The 15622-nt window shown below is 48.4% G+C and overlaps 1 protein-coding gene across 1 annotated transcript in view; it reads right to left on the bottom strand.

The window, feature by feature from the left end:
- N4BP2L1 (NEDD4 binding protein 2 like 1) overlaps nt 1–15622 on the bottom strand; it is a 127024-nt gene that overhangs the window by 75124 nt on the left and 36278 nt on the right. The gene's annotated exons all lie outside the window — the stretch shown is intronic.

Here is a 15622-nt window from a genome sequence, read left to right as displayed (position 1 = left end):
GTTCTAGCAATGTGTTCTTTCCTAGCTGTGATTCCAATGCTGGTCAGTTGGTGACTGGTCAGCGTTGTTGCCACTTGCTATTTCCTGTGCTGCGAATAAACCTTACAGATGCTTCATACTTCTTGTGTTCATGTGATACTTTCATCTACAACAAGCACCTTCCATAACATCTATGGGAAAATTATGAGAAAACAGTTTTCTCTCAAATGTGATTCATGAAATCCCAGCAGAAGGCTTTTTCACAGGGTAAACTCACCTTAGAAAACACCACAATTCCTAAAATTAGTACAGTACCATCAACAAATATTTTTAACATAAAATCTGTTATCACCCTTTATACATTCTTCTTTTTGTGACCCTCAAACCTGCCATTCACTACAATGCATTTCAATGGTGTGCTATCATGTATATTGGTCCCAAGATGGCTGCCAGCACTTCCTAGTTTAAGGGCTGACAGACAATCTGATCCTACTATGAAATCTGTGCTTAGGCTCAGCCCAGATATGCAAATTAGTATTTCCGTTATTATCTTGAAAACTACTGAACAAATTTACACCAAATAACAAAAAGCATGCTTTCTGGACCAAGATTTCTGCCAAATTTGGTGTAATTCTGTCCAGTGGTTTGGCCTGTAGTTGTGTCTAAACTTTCTATGGGAATTAACACGGGAAACACATTATTTTTACCCCTCCCCCTTTTTCTCGGCACCTGCTTGATGGATCACCCCAAACTTTCCATGCACAATTAGAATCACCTGCACATTTTGGGGGGAAATTTCACAAGGATTTGTCAAATGTTGCCAAAGATATAAGCAAGTCAAAAAACACTTTTCCTATGGAAACACGGTCCTAACTATAACAACCTACTGGTGATGGCCAGTAGGATAGATATACATATATATATAAACATACACACACATACATACATAGACACACCTATCTGCGAAACACTTACATTTTCCCTGTAAAGACATGTGTGTTAAAGGAATATGTATGGTAAAAATGTGCATGGTAAAGGCATATGCGTTGTAATGGATGCATGGTAAAGGTAATGCGTGATAATGACCGTGTTGTAAATGGTGTTTCCCTTTAAACTGGAGTGTGGAAAGAGTCAAAACTATCTCTTGTTAGAGTTATTCTCTTTTCTATAATGATTTCTGGACTCTTTATGTAAGGGTTAGGAATCATCTAAAAGTAATATCACCGTAAACTTGTGAAAAAGCAAAGGTATAATACCAAGCGAACATAAACAGGTACAAGAATGTAGAATCAGGATACCTTAGACTGTGACGTTTGTGGTAGAGGGAGGAGAGATAAAAGCAAGGAAAGACAGTTTTTAATATTTGGCATGTGTTTTCAGGGATCGTGTCCACTGACAAAAATAAGGCTGAGCGTATAGGCCAATTAATCATTGAAGGGAAACACAGTGATAATATATAAGCAGTCAACTCAATTTTTATCACTCCCTTTCCCCTGTGCTGCTACCATTAATCATCGGTAACCTGAATACCTATAGCTTGGTGTAATAGAACAGTGGCGGGTGGACTCACGTCGTTCCTGCAAGAACATAAACAGTGGAAACACAGGCTAGAGCATGAGATGAAATAAATAAGAAATATCTGTGACTGGTCTGAGAGAAGTAGGATGAAAGGAAGGGTGGGGATGCAGTTGTTCGGGTCCACCAAGTGGTCCAGCAGAGAGCGTTTTATTGTTCAATACTTTAAAAAAGAAATTCAAAATGCTTTTGAGAGAGCTTGGGCCCACTCAAACACCCCTACTCAATCTGATGATCAAGTTTCAAGTTCAAGTTTGATCTGATGGTCTTTCTAGCTGTTTGAGTGGTAAGAGAGAGGAAACAATCACAATTTAAAATTAATTTCGGTGTAACCAATTTAGCCACACAATAAATCACTTGACGACTGTATCTGAAATTAGCACGGTTTCATTATAAATTCAGAAACAGATTGATGTAAATCAGCCTCAGGATTGTCATAAAGAAAAGGAGTTTTATATAGTGCAAACTCAACCCGAAGGTATCGGAGCGATTTACATGAGCACCAGTTGGGTTACAGATGGACACATTAATTTTGTTAGGCACAGGGAGATTAAGTGATTTTCCCAGAATCACAGTATGTTGAGCGTCCCTGCCAAGACTCGAACCTGGTTCACCAGATTCGAGGTCGACCGCTCTAGCCATTAGGCCACATCCTCTCCCCTACAACTAGTTCAATGATGACAATAAAAGTCATTCAGGAAAAATAATTGGGTATTAAATTGCTTCAGGTGATTCTCAAAGGTGAGCATGAGCACACTAACTCTCCCTATACTACCTTAAAAGGGACAACCCTATGCTAAGAAACATCGAGTAAGAATGAAAAATAAAAAGGTGTCAGCTGTTAGTCTTCAGTAGGAGAAACTACAACTCAGGGTCAAATAGCATGAAGCCACTCAAAACAGACGAAGAGGTCTGTGCCTTATGAAGTCCTAAGATGTCTCTCTGACCCTCGCTATGTTACAGCACAATACATTAGTTGCCTTCAAAGTTAGTCATGTGTTCCTCCAGTAGTTTTCCATGATTCCAGCACAAATTGGTTACTGGCATGACCTTTCCCACACCGATACATTGATACTTTGTTCTTCCTTGGCTAGTCTTCTCTTCCTCCATGAGAACTCACCTTGCTCGTTACCGTGATTTTCTATGCCAAGAACCATCTTCCTCTACCCTATCTGACCAAAACAAAAACCCTTCTTTTCTAGCTAAAAACGTGTTGTCCACACCTGCAATAGAAACAAAAACACACGCAAATACATTCTACATTGAAGGTTAAATACGAATCACATGTTAGACTTTAAAAGTGAACTTGTACTGACAGTTCTCGAGGCCTAAAATTATGTCGTTTACAGTGCACTAGGTTACAAAATAGTGCACATTTCTATACACATAAACAAATTCAGTTTTTTAATGCATGAATCGATTGCAAAATCATGGAAAGGAAAATGCTACTTACCAGTATGCATCTGTTCTTGGCATGTAGAGCTGCAGATCACCACACTATGCATAGATCGCCATATGGTGTTGGGCCCAGATGTTTGCACCTGTTTTTGTCTTGTAAAAGTCTTTGGAAGTCACGAAATAGGTGACTCCTCCTTTGGATGATAATGCGCATGGGCATCGGCTCCATCCTCAGACTGTTTTTCGCCAGCAGGGAAATGATGGAGTTTTGTAAGAAACAGAAAAGATGCCCATGTATGCTGCATCTAAATAAGACGACTGGAACAGATAAAGGTAGCCGGGTAGGTGGGTGGGCGTGTGTGGATCTGCAGCTATACATGCCAAGAACAGATGCATACTGGTAAGTAGCATTTTCCGTACGAGGCATAGGAGCTGCAGATCACACACTATGCATAGATTGTATAGCAGTACCTGTCCTTAGCGGCGACCACCAGTATCTGTTGCAGTAGTTTCAAATAGTGTTTGGAGTACAGCTTGGCCTAAAGTAGCTTGTTGTCTTGTTTGCACATCTACACAATAGTGCTTTGTGAATGTGTGCGGTGAAGACCATGTAGCTGCTCTGCAGATGTTATCTAAGGGAATGTTCCCTAGAAATGCCATTGAAGCCCCTATCTTGCGGGTAGAGTGGACTTTAGGAGGAATAGATAGTGTACGTTTTGCCTTGTGATAGCAAATTTGTATGCATTCGACACTCCACCTTGCAATTCCAGACTTTGATATGGGGTTGCCTTTATGTGGTGGTGAGAAAGACACGAAAAGTTGTTTTGTTCTTTTAATGTAATAAAGGAGTGCTCTTTTTACATCTAGAGTATGTAGAGCTCTTTCTGCGACTGTTTGTGGTTGTGAGAAGAACACTGGCAACTCCACAGACTGATTGAGGTGAAAGGGAGAAATAACCTTAGGGAGGAATTTTGGATTGGTTTTCAGAACCACTTTGTTATGATGGAGTTGTAAAAATGGTTCTTGTATAGCAAGTGCTTGTAGCTCACTAACTCTTCTAAGGGAAGTAAAGACCACAAGGAAAGCGACTTTCCAGGTAAGAAATTGTAATTCGCATTTATGCAGAGGTTCGAATGGAGGGTGCATTAGTCTTGTGAGAACAATGTTCAAATTCAATACCGGTGAGGGTGGTACCCTGGGAGGAATTATTCTTTTGAGACCTTCCATAAATGCTTTGATGGCAGGTACTCTGAATAGTGATAAGTGCTGCCTATTTTGTAAGTAGGCTACTTTGGCAGCTAGGTGTAACCTAATTGATATGTATGCTAGATTAGACATTTGAAGGTGTAATAGATAACATATGATATGTTGAATAGACACATCTAGTGGATTGATATAGGTGTTGTTACAGTATATTACAAATCTTTTCCACTTGGCTAGATAGCATTCTCTAGTGGTGGGGCGTCTAGCCTCTCTGATAATGTTCATACAGTCAGGGGCAAGGTTAAGGTAACCAAAGTCTAAGACCTCAGGAGCCAGATCGATAGGTTGAGCTGTGCTGGGTCCGGTTGTCTGATCTCTCCATGGTTCTGGGTTAAGAGGCGTGGGGAAGAGGTGTAGTTTTAGGTGCGGGACTACAGATAGTTCCAGTAATGTGGTGTACCACGGTTGTCTGGCCAATGTTGGAGCAACTAGGATGAGATTCAGTGAGTGTTGCTGCAGTTTACGCACCACCAGTGGAATGAGTGGGAGAGGTGGAAAAGCGTACGCAAATATGCCTGACCAATTCATCCATATCGCATTGCCTTTGGACAGTGGGTGTGGATATCTGGCGGCGAAGCTTGGGCATTTGTCATTTTCGTGTGTGGCGAAGAGTTCTATCTCTGGTTGTCCCCACATGTGGAAAAACGGTTGAAGAAATTGCGGATGAAGTTCCCACTCGTGAATCTGTTGCGTTTGACGACTTAACAGATCTGCTATATTGTTCTGGACTTCTGGAACGTGTTGGGCTAGGAGAAAAATGTTCTGGGGAATAGCCCATCTCCATATGTTTTATGCTAGTTGGGAGAGTTGTAGGGAGTGTGTCCCGCCTTGTTACTGTATGTACTACATTGCTGTCAAGTTGTCGGTGCGGACTAGTACAGCTTTGCCTGATATTTGTTTCTGAATGCCTTTAGGGCCAGGAATATGGCTAGTAACTCCAGGTGGTTGAAGTGGAGTAACTCCTCTTGTTGAGGAGTCCACCTGCCCTGCACGGTGTGATGCAATAGATGAGCTCCCCAGCCGGAGAGCGATGCGTCCACTGTCATGACAATCTGTGGAACTGGCTCTATGAACAGTCGCCCTTTGGAAAGGTTTTTGGTGTTCCGCCACTGCAGAGAGCGATGAGTGCGACTGTCTACCAACACCAGATCTGTTAGCTGACCTTGAGCCTGGTTCCATTGGCGTGCTAGGCACTCTTGGAGAGGACGCATCTAGAGTCTTGCGTGAGGCACTATGAATATGCATGAGGCCATCAGCCCTACGAGCTGCATGAACACTCGAGCTGGAAGAGAGTGTTGAGGCTGAAATTTGGTAATGAGGGTTTGCATGCTTGCTATCCTGGTTGGACTGGGATAAGCACGTGCTTTTGAAGTGTTTCTTGTGGCACCCAGGTATTGTTGTATTTGGGACGGCTGTAGATGAGACTTTAAATTTTTTACTGTAAACCCCAAGTCGTTAAGTAGTTGAATAGTGGCGTGGGTGTGATGTAACACTGACTGTATGAGCTGGCTTTTATTAGCCAGTCATTCAGATATGGGAAGACCTGAGATGAGCAGCAACTACCACGAGGCACTTGGTGAATACCAGGGGTGCTGAGGTGACTCCGAAAGGGGGTACTTGAATTGGTAGTGTTGACCGTCCACTACAAACCTGAGATATTTCCTGTGAGATATGTGAATGAGAATATGAAAGTAGGCGTCCTTGAGATCTAGAGTGGTAAGGAAGTCGCCATGTGAAAGAAGAGGAAGAACCTGCTGAAGTGTGACCATGTGGAAATGGTCTGAGTGTATGTACAGGTTTAGGGTTCTGAGGAAATATAGAGAAAAAACTCCTGTGTTTTGTTGGTGCAGGGGAACTGGTTCTATTGCACTCTTTTGTAGGAGGGAGATGACTTCCTGCTTGAGGTCGCTGACAGTGGAGCACTCTTTTCTATGGATCCGCCCATCGCCCCGGCCTCCGTGGTCATGTATTGATACATTTTGGTCTGCGTTGTGTAAGGCTTCGGGACTCAGTCCCTCCCCATAGCAGCAGGTAGGTATTCGCCCCCAAACACCAGCGCCTCCAGGTGTTCCCAGTGCGACCAGAGGAGAAGGCGCCGCCTCAGGCCATAAAAACGTGAGTGAAGCAAGGGAGACCAACAGGGTCCGGTAATCAGGGTTCAGTCTCCCTGAGACCGTGAGCGGCAGGTGATGCAGGACAGAGAATGACCACTTGGACACCGGTGGCTCTCTCACAGCCCAGACGGTTCACCCCCACCCCTGCACAATTCCGCAGTCGACCTCTCCACAGCTAGATAGCCAAGTCTTGCTGTACCAGGTTGCTCAGGGGGGGCCGGTTGGCTGATCACCCCTGCACGCTTCCGCCACCCGCACCCACCAGGCCAGGGGAGAGCCGGGGACCGGGTGCCTCTTGTAAGTTGGTGGGACGACAGGTCTCACCGAGCTGCCTTTTGCCCCCACAGGATCGGTAGCCCATGGGTCCCCCACTGCCCGAAATGGCAGCCGGGCCATCATCCCCGTCGCACTCGTCCATCAGGCATAGTCACCACAGACCCAGACTGCTCATGGAGCCGGTCGTTTCTTCACCCTGTTTCAGGGTTTGAGGCCAGGGGTCCAGGTCGCGCCTTGTGTCAGTGACCCCCCATTAACAGCGGGGGCTCCCAGGAGGATCATACAAGCGGGAGGAGGGCCCAGGCCCAGGGTCACAGTGGCTACTGGCAGGGTCTTTCTCGGGCCGATAGGCCTCTGGGCCGCTGGACACTGGAGCAACTTAAAGTGTGCCGGGGCTTCCGTAGTCAGGGGATGATGCCTCATCGGAGACTCCAGCTGCCCGGTAGAGACAGCCGATCCACCCCGGGTCAGACCCCCCCCAGACTGGCTGCAAGTCGTTGGGGCTGCGGCTGTGGTTGTTCCCGGCCTGAAGGATGTACTCAGGGCAGGCCTCTTCCTCCCCAAGCGCCGCAGCTCCCACAATCACCAGGCCGCAAGAGGTCCGGGCAGCAGGTGCTCCTCCGTATGTCAGCAGGACCACAGGCGTCTGCGGTCCGACACCTCGTGTAGGCCCCGGCAGCTTAGGCCAGAGCTCGAAACCGCCTCTTGTCCCAGGATCTCAGCTAGGGGGAGCCCAGTCCACGGGCCTAACGCTGCCTGCTGCCCGAAATCACAGCCCATCCCACACTCACAGCCCGCCCGGCAGCCGGCCATAGCCGCTGCAAGCCTGCTCATGTCCCAGCTCCGTAAGCACAGCCGGGGAAGAGACGGCCCCATCGCAGGCTGCAGGTAGGAGCTCTTCTCACCCGGATGTGCGGATTCTGATCATCCCGTGACTCCGCATCTCGCCCACAGTGTGTAAGTCGCTTAGTATTCAGCCCGTCAGCTAGGGAAGGGAAGGCCCCGCCGCAGGTCGGAGCTTTTCTCACCCGGATGTGCGGAGTTGGATCGTCCCGCGACTCAGCGCCTCGCCCACAGTGGGTAAGTCGCTTAGTATTCAGCCCATCAGCTGGCCGGGAACAACCTCCCACACCACATCCTCCTCTCTTCTTGACTTTTGCAAGAAGCTAAAGATCTAGCTTTTCAATTAACTAACCCACCAAAGGAAAGGTAAGGCACACACACACACCTGTTCATCACCAGAATATCCCACGGGTGACGGTGCGCTTTATAAATACACATAACATAACAAAACATCATGGATAGAGCATTTGCCCTCTAAAAGTGGATAGCGAAACGATATCACTACACAGGAAATGAGAATTGCAACTGCCGAGTGGTAAAACACTAGGGGCTCAATGTACAAACGTTTTGCAAGTTGCATACTGATTTGAAAACGAAAAACAGCCAATGCACAAAAGCCTTAAAGTCACGAGTCAGTAGTTTTGTCCTGCAAACCGATTGCATAGCAGTTTGGTACAGAAATTGAAATTCCAGAAATGTTATTTACAAATTGTGAAATTCAGCAGTTATAGTTATCTAAGCTAACTTTAACTTACGCCCCCGCAATGCACTGCTTATGACCACACATATTACATCACTCATGACATGGTCAGTGACATCACTGATGACATATCAAATGACATCACTGATGACATTGTCTACAGAACCTCTCACATCCCCATAGAACTTCTTGTACGCCCACTGACACCAACACAACCACTCATATACCCATTCACAAACCCATACCAGTACTCATATACCCACTCACTCCTCTTTAGAGGCACTCACAAATCCACTCAATCACACAGCAACTTACAAAATGAGTCACTCACCTTTACAGTCACTCACAAAGCCACACGCTCACCCATACAGCTACTGACACACCACATATTTACCTAAATAGTTACTCACGCATGCATTCATTCACCCAGACAGCCTCTCAACACAGCCACTCACTCACCCATAGGGCACTCACATATTCGCTCACTCAGCCATACAGCCATTCAAACACACTCTCCATTAAAGCCACTCACACGCCAACTTACTTAACCAACAACCTACTCACTAACTCACACACTGAGTCATTAACTCATACAGGCATTAAGACACTCACTCATTCACCCATACAGACACCACATACCTAGTTACCCACCCATTTAGTCACTCACACCGCCACTCACTCACTCATACAGCCACTCACACAGCAAGTCACTAACCCCACACTGCTACTCACACAAACACTTATACACCCATACTGCCACTTAAACACCCATACATCCCAGACATATATTCAGGAGGCCACCAGACAACTTACCCCCTTTGAATCTCTTGTTCTCATGTTTGAGGGTTAAAAAGGTCTGATTTCTAAAAACCTATTCAGTTTTGCAACCCTCCCAACGACCCATACCCCATAGATACCAGACACTTTGGGCTTAGATCTGGACGAGAAAATCCCCACAGAGGGGTGGGCTCGACTGTGTAGGGACATCTCCAAGGTATACCGAAGTACCCCACAATGTGAATCAGCCTACAAATTGATGACACATGGGTACTACACCCAATCTGCCTGCATCAAATGTTCCCAAACTTCTCCCTGACTTGCTGGAGGTGCCTGAGTGATAGAGGGGACTTAATAAGAATTTGGTGTTCTTGCCCGGGTCTCACCCTATTCAGGAAGGAGGTCCTCACTCACATTAAAGAGGTGGTGGGTTTTCCGGTTCCTTTCTCCCCATTGGTTGCGATCTTGGGCATTAAATCCAGCACGCTGTAAGCCATGACAAATGCAGAATGGCACCTGATTTTCCATTTGTTGGGAGGGGCTAGACAGTCCATTGCCATATATTGGAAGAAACCACACTCTCCCCCTATTGCCATTTGGTTTCTTCGGTTGTGGGGTGTCTTAGCCGTAGAATTACTTACAGCCCGCTTTAACCATACAGACACACGATTTGATCGCCTTTGGCAGCCACTGCTACAACACTTCTCCAAGACTGGGCACTCTCGAATGGTTCCCCCCAGACTACGAGCTCTGCAGCAAACCCGGATTGACTCACCTGAAACAACAGACATGTCTTCTTAACCCTTGAACTTCCTTTGATCCCCAGCCGGGGCCCTGTATCCCTACAGCGCATCCGGCCCCTGCCTCCTCCCCACTTAGGGAAGTCTCCTCTGTTTGCTTCTTCTCATCTGTTCTTTTCTCTTTGTTTCTTTTCTGTTTTATTCTTACGGCATAAGATGCTTCCTTTAAATGGCAAGAAGGCTACCTATGATGAGGGTAAGCATAACGAGTGCCTAACAAATGTATGGCTGTGTTAACGATATGTATCCTCACAAGACAATCGGTCCATGGAATAGCTCTTGATCCCCAGTTCTCTCCAAATGCACTCCCTCGGAGTTGGGACTACTGATTCACTGATTGAGATCTGGGAGGGTACCACGCAATGCTTTCTGCTTTAAGTTACCGCACGTTGTAGGGGAGGGATTGATACTCTTTTACACAGTCCGGCCTGCATTTCTTGTGGGTTGATTCCCTTCTGATGTTTTGAGGGGCAGCTTTGTCTATGTTATTATTTTGCCGCTTCTCTTACTGGGACATGTCCTCAATTTGCTTGGCCTTTTGTTTCTGCTTTATTTTCAATAAATAGACTTTACAATAAACACCCATACACACAAGGATACATACAGTCACACAGCCACTCACATAATATATGTTAGAAGTAGTATTACTTAGTAGTAGTGCACCTAGTATACTAACTTAACTTTTGCAGTAGGTTAGTATAAACTCTTGAAAAGACAAACTCACTTGATGATGTAACAAGTGATCTCATTTGAGATGTCATCAGTGATGTCACTGACCATGTCAAAGTGATGTAATATGTTAGGTCATAAGCAATGCATTGCGGGGGCGTAAGTTACAGTTGGGTAACTATAATTGCTGAATTTCACTGGTTTTCTATGGAGTCAAATCTCAGACTAACTAAAGTCGTCCCTGTAAGCTTTGGTTTTTTTCTGTGAATATATATACATGTACCAGAGCAACATGCAAAAGAACATAGTTTTAGTTCACAGAAAGCAGAGAGAAGGGTGCAAAGAAACTGGTGTGTCAAATCATAACTACCTTAAGGGAATATTGCTATGTATGATACTGTCCATTCCTCAAGCAGTTCTGCTCTGCAGCTTGTAATGCCTCAGATATTCATATTTTTCCAGTTGTGTCTGACCTTTCTTACTGTCCGTTCTCTCTTAATTGACACCGGGCCTCATCTTTCACTCTCTCTTAGGCACTTATTAGAAGTGACCTCTTAATTCTGATGGGGCCGATAACAGCAGTTGAGGTCTTAATCAGGATTAGGCACTTTTTACTTTCTTATACACAGAAAATGTGGCTACTGAAAACAGCTCAAATCTCCTTAAGAACTCTTGAGAAAACGAGGAATTAGTGATTTCCCCTGTATATTCTTTTTTTTTTTCCAAATGATTTTTATTAACCTTTTTTTCCAAAAAGCACTCACAGTACATCCGAATGCAATTGGTGACATTACAATGGTACAGACATGCTATCAGGATGTAAACAGTTTTCATATGACGTGCATATCAGAGGCGTGGGCATGTCAGATTCGGACGCGACGTGAGTGCAGGGGAGAACCAGGGGAGAGGAACTGGACCATGACGACGGAAATGCGGGGGGGAAAGAGTAAAAGAAAAAGGTGGGGGGCGGAGACCGAGCCAGGGGAGTAGGACCAGGAAGAATGTTCAGGACAGATCTGCCAGAGGTTGGGGGGAAGGGGGGGGGGGGGGGGGGGAGAGACGAGGGTATTGTGTAGTGTATACCCGAATGGGACGATGAGGCTGCCGGGGCCGTAGCGTTGGGTTCAGAGGTGCTGGAGGTAACGTACGACTTGAAGGCGGGGCACCTAGACCCCCCTGTGTAGAGGGATATTCGATGTTGGTCGTTTTCCCACACGAGCGCACGAAGAAGCATGTCCAATTCGCGGAAGAAGCTTCTGGGTGGTATGACCGGCAGGTTGGTGAAGTAATACAATAGTCGGGAGACAATCACCATTTTTGCTAGAGCTACCCGACCGATAGGGGCTAGTGGGAGGTTTTTCGAGAAGCCCACCGAGGAACGAATGCTGGCGAGTACCTTGCCATGATTGCCCTCGTAGATGTCGGTGGGAGAACGGTAGAGGCGGACACCCAGATGACTGGGAGCGCCCGTGCTCCATGGTAGGCTCTGCGTGCCAATCTGTATCTCTTATGGAGCGAGGGCAAGATGCAGGGGGTACACTACGGATTTGCCCCAGTTCACCTGGAGGCCAGACGTCTCCGCAAATTCGTACAGGATTGTCCATATGGGGGTCAAGTCCACGGTGATATCCCGGACATATAGCAGGAGGTCATCAGAGTACATGGAGACACAGTGGACAGTATCCACTATAGGAATGCCCCAGGCGGTTCCCTCCTGATGCAGGCAGATAGCCAGGGGTTCTACTGCCAAGACAAAGATCAAGGGTGACAGGGGGCAGCCCTGTCTGGTGCCCCTCTCGACCTGCAACGGGGACGAAATGTACCGACCTGAGACGTGAAATTGGTGTATAGAAGCCGAGTGTATAGCAGCAGGGTTGGGCCTATTCCCGTCCGGCGAAGGACATCAAACAGGTACGGCCAGGTCACAGTATCGAAAGCTTTTTTTCGAGGTCAAGTATGTTGCAGGCCGCGCGAGGAAAGGCGTCCCCCACCTTATCCTGGACATGGAAGACCCGTCTGATGTTCTGAGACGTGTTCCTGCCGGGGACAAAACCGTTTTGGTCTGAGTGAACCAGGGGGCGCAATATTTGTTCGTATCGGGCAGCTAGTATTTTCCCCAGGATTTTACAGTCTGCTGATAGGAGTGTGATGAGGCGGTATGAGGACAGTTGTTGTGGGTCTCTGTGCAGTTTGAGAAAGGTCACAATGACCGATTCCCGCTGCGATTCTGGGAGTTCTCTCCGCTCAAGAGAGTCCTCAAACACGGCGGTTAACCGGGGTGGAGAAGGTACTGTAGTACTCAAGGGGTAGCCCGTCGAGGCCCTGACCTTTATTCTGTGCCAATGAGCGTATCGCACAGGAGACGTCGGCGTCTGATATTTTCGTATCCAGGGAAACCCTGGTTGGCTTTACGATATGGGGGAGCGACAGCGGGTCCAGGAAGTGGGTTACCGCTTCTTGACGATGGTGCCTCTGGGCGCTATAAACCGCGGCGTAATATTGCCGGAACACATCCAGAATGTCCAGTTGGGAGCGCACCAGAGTGCCTGCGGGGGTCCGGATCTCGGTGATGGGTGCGACATCTATGTCTTGGCGAGCCAACCACACCAGTAGCGTACCTGTTTTGTCGTGTTCTCTGTGTAACCGAGCAGAGTAAGCTAGAAAATAAAATTTTCGTAAGTCAGCTAGGGCAGCAGCGTATTTTGTTTTTGCCTCGGCCACCTGATGCGTCGTAGCCGACCGGGCATCCTCCTTTTTGATGAGCGTTGCTAACGTGCATTTTGTGTTAGCGAGCGTTTGCTCGAGTGTGCGGCGGGCCCCCACTTTCTGTTTAATGCACGCGCCCCGTGCCACCACTTTGAATGCATCCCATTCCACTAGTCTGGAGGAGGCGGACCCTGTGTTGTGAGTGAAATAGTCTTGGACCGTCCGAGCGTGATCGTGTCGGAATACCTGGTCAGTGAGGCAGTCCCGCGGGAGGCGCCATGTGGGCACTGGTGGGTGTGGCGGTCTCCATCGGATACATAGTAGGTGTGCATCGTGGTTGGAAACTACCCGGCCTAGGTAGTCAGTGTGTTGGACCTTAGGTATTAGTGACGGGGTGCATACAAATCTGTCTAACCGAGTGCGTAAGTTGTGTGGGATAGAGTGGAATGAGTACAGCCGCGTGTGAGGATGGTGAGCTCTCCACGCGTCCACCAACATCCAGTGACCGACCCAGCGGCGGAATCGCTCCGACCGTGCTAGGGCAGGAGAGTGTGGTGGCGGCGGGTGGGACCTGTTGAGTGTAACATCGAGTTCGCAATTATAGTCACCCTCTAGAATCCATGGGATAGAAGTGAATTGGGCTAGCACGCCTGTGAGGGAGTCCCAGAATTTATCCTGTTCAACATTTGGCGCGTATATGCTGCCTAATAGGACTGGCTGTCCGTCCAGTATTCCTTCCATTAGGGCATACCTACCCTCCTTATCCACTACTCTGCGCGTTTCCTGAACAGGAGTGCCCGGGCAGACCCAAATCAGTGGGCCGCGTGCGAACGCAGAGTATGATGTAGTGCATAGGATGCCCCGCCAGCGGGCTCGCAATTTATCCATCTTGGGAGCTGTGAGATGCGTTTCTTGCAGGAACGCGATGTGGGCATGTTGGCGCTTTATGTATGCATATGTCGCATATCGCTTGCGCGGCGTGTAAAGGCCCCGTGCATTCAGGGTAAGTATACTAATATCGGAGTGCTGCATGGGGAAGTGGGTGATATGTCATCTGTGCCCTGGTGCGCATACTCTACTGTAGGATACACAGGATGATGTGGTCGCGCTGTGTTCGAAAAGAGCCCTCGTAAGCCCTGTGTCGACTGCCCGGATGCTCATGTCTCCTCTGGGGTATAAGGGGTGGGATAACAAGGGAAACAGAACGTATAACTTGGTGGGAGAACTGTCCCGATACCTGGGACGCATCGGCAAGCCCGATACGTCCAAACCAGTGCTCCTAGAACCAGGGAGCAAACAGTCAAATCACAGGGTCTGCGAGGGTGTTCCGCTCAGGACGTTGGCAGGAGAAATGATTGTCGGTGTGGGGTGTAGTGCTTCCTGCGGGTCCTGACGCACAAGGCGGGTGGCTCCCAGCCGGGAGTCCCCGCTCACAGGAGCCCGTCGGCACGCTGCAGGGAAACAACTGGGAGGAACTTTCAGTGGACGGCATCAGCGATCAGTGGTGTGACCCGGGGCATGGTAATAGAGTCAGCAGCTGGATGGGCCGGGTTACTGTCCTCTTCACTGCTCGAGGAGAAGAGATGGGGGACCCCCTCGATGTCCTCCTCCGATTGGGGAACCCCAAGATCAGTAACGGCCTGTAGGGCCTTTCGGCGTTCCTGCATGAGCAGTTCTAGGTCCGGGGAATCAACCTCATGATGTCTTGCTGGTTCTCTCCAGTTTTGCTGTTCTTGTGGTTGTGGTTACTGCGAGGCGCGTTTCCGGTTGCGTGGAGTCCTGTGACTGCGTTTTTACGGCAGGGCCGTAGCCGATCCTTGCATGCAGTGGCGATCCGCCCAGTCGCTGGCCTCCTCCGCCGCGGAAAAGAAGTTTGTAGTACCGGCATGGATAACTTTTAGGCGGGCCGGGAACAGCAGAGAGTACTGAATGTCATTCGCCTGTAGGCGACGTTTCACCTCCAGGAAGGACGCCCTGAGTTTTTGCACTGCCTTGGCGTAGTCGGAGAAAATCATGACGTGCTGGTTTTCAATTTGCAAGGGGCCTGCACGCCTGGCCGCCCACAACACCGCGTTGCGGTCCTGAAAGTGAAGGAATTTCGCGAGCAGGGGGCGAGGGGCATTGCCGGGTGGCGGTTATCCGGTCGGGACCCGGTGGGCTCGCTCTATAGAGAAGAAGGCAGTGCGGTCCTTGGTTGGAGTGAAGGACTTCACCCAGGCCTCCACGTATCCAATGGGGTGTGCTCCCTCGATCCCCTCCAGGAGACCAAGCACGCTCCAAATCGTCCACCCGTTCCCCCATTGTTGCTAGGCGGTCCATGGCTGTCCGTAGTCTTTGCTGCTGCGTCTTCAGAGTTGGCTGCATATCCGCGAGGGACCGCTCTCCCTCCCTGACGGTCAGCTTCCGTTGATCGTCGCGGATGAGGTTAATGTCCGTGGTGAGAGTGCCCAGTCGCTCTTCCATGGAGACCCTGGAGAGTTCTATGGATGCCAGGACCCGGTCCAGCTTGTCAGAGATAGTGG

The sequence above is a fragment of the Lissotriton vulgaris genome, chromosome 8 (assembly GCF_964263255.1).
Source record: "Lissotriton vulgaris chromosome 8, aLisVul1.2, whole genome shotgun sequence".
NCBI lineage: Eukaryota > Metazoa > Chordata > Amphibia > Caudata > Salamandridae > Lissotriton > Lissotriton vulgaris.
This window is presented reverse-complemented; position numbering and strand designations above follow the sequence as displayed.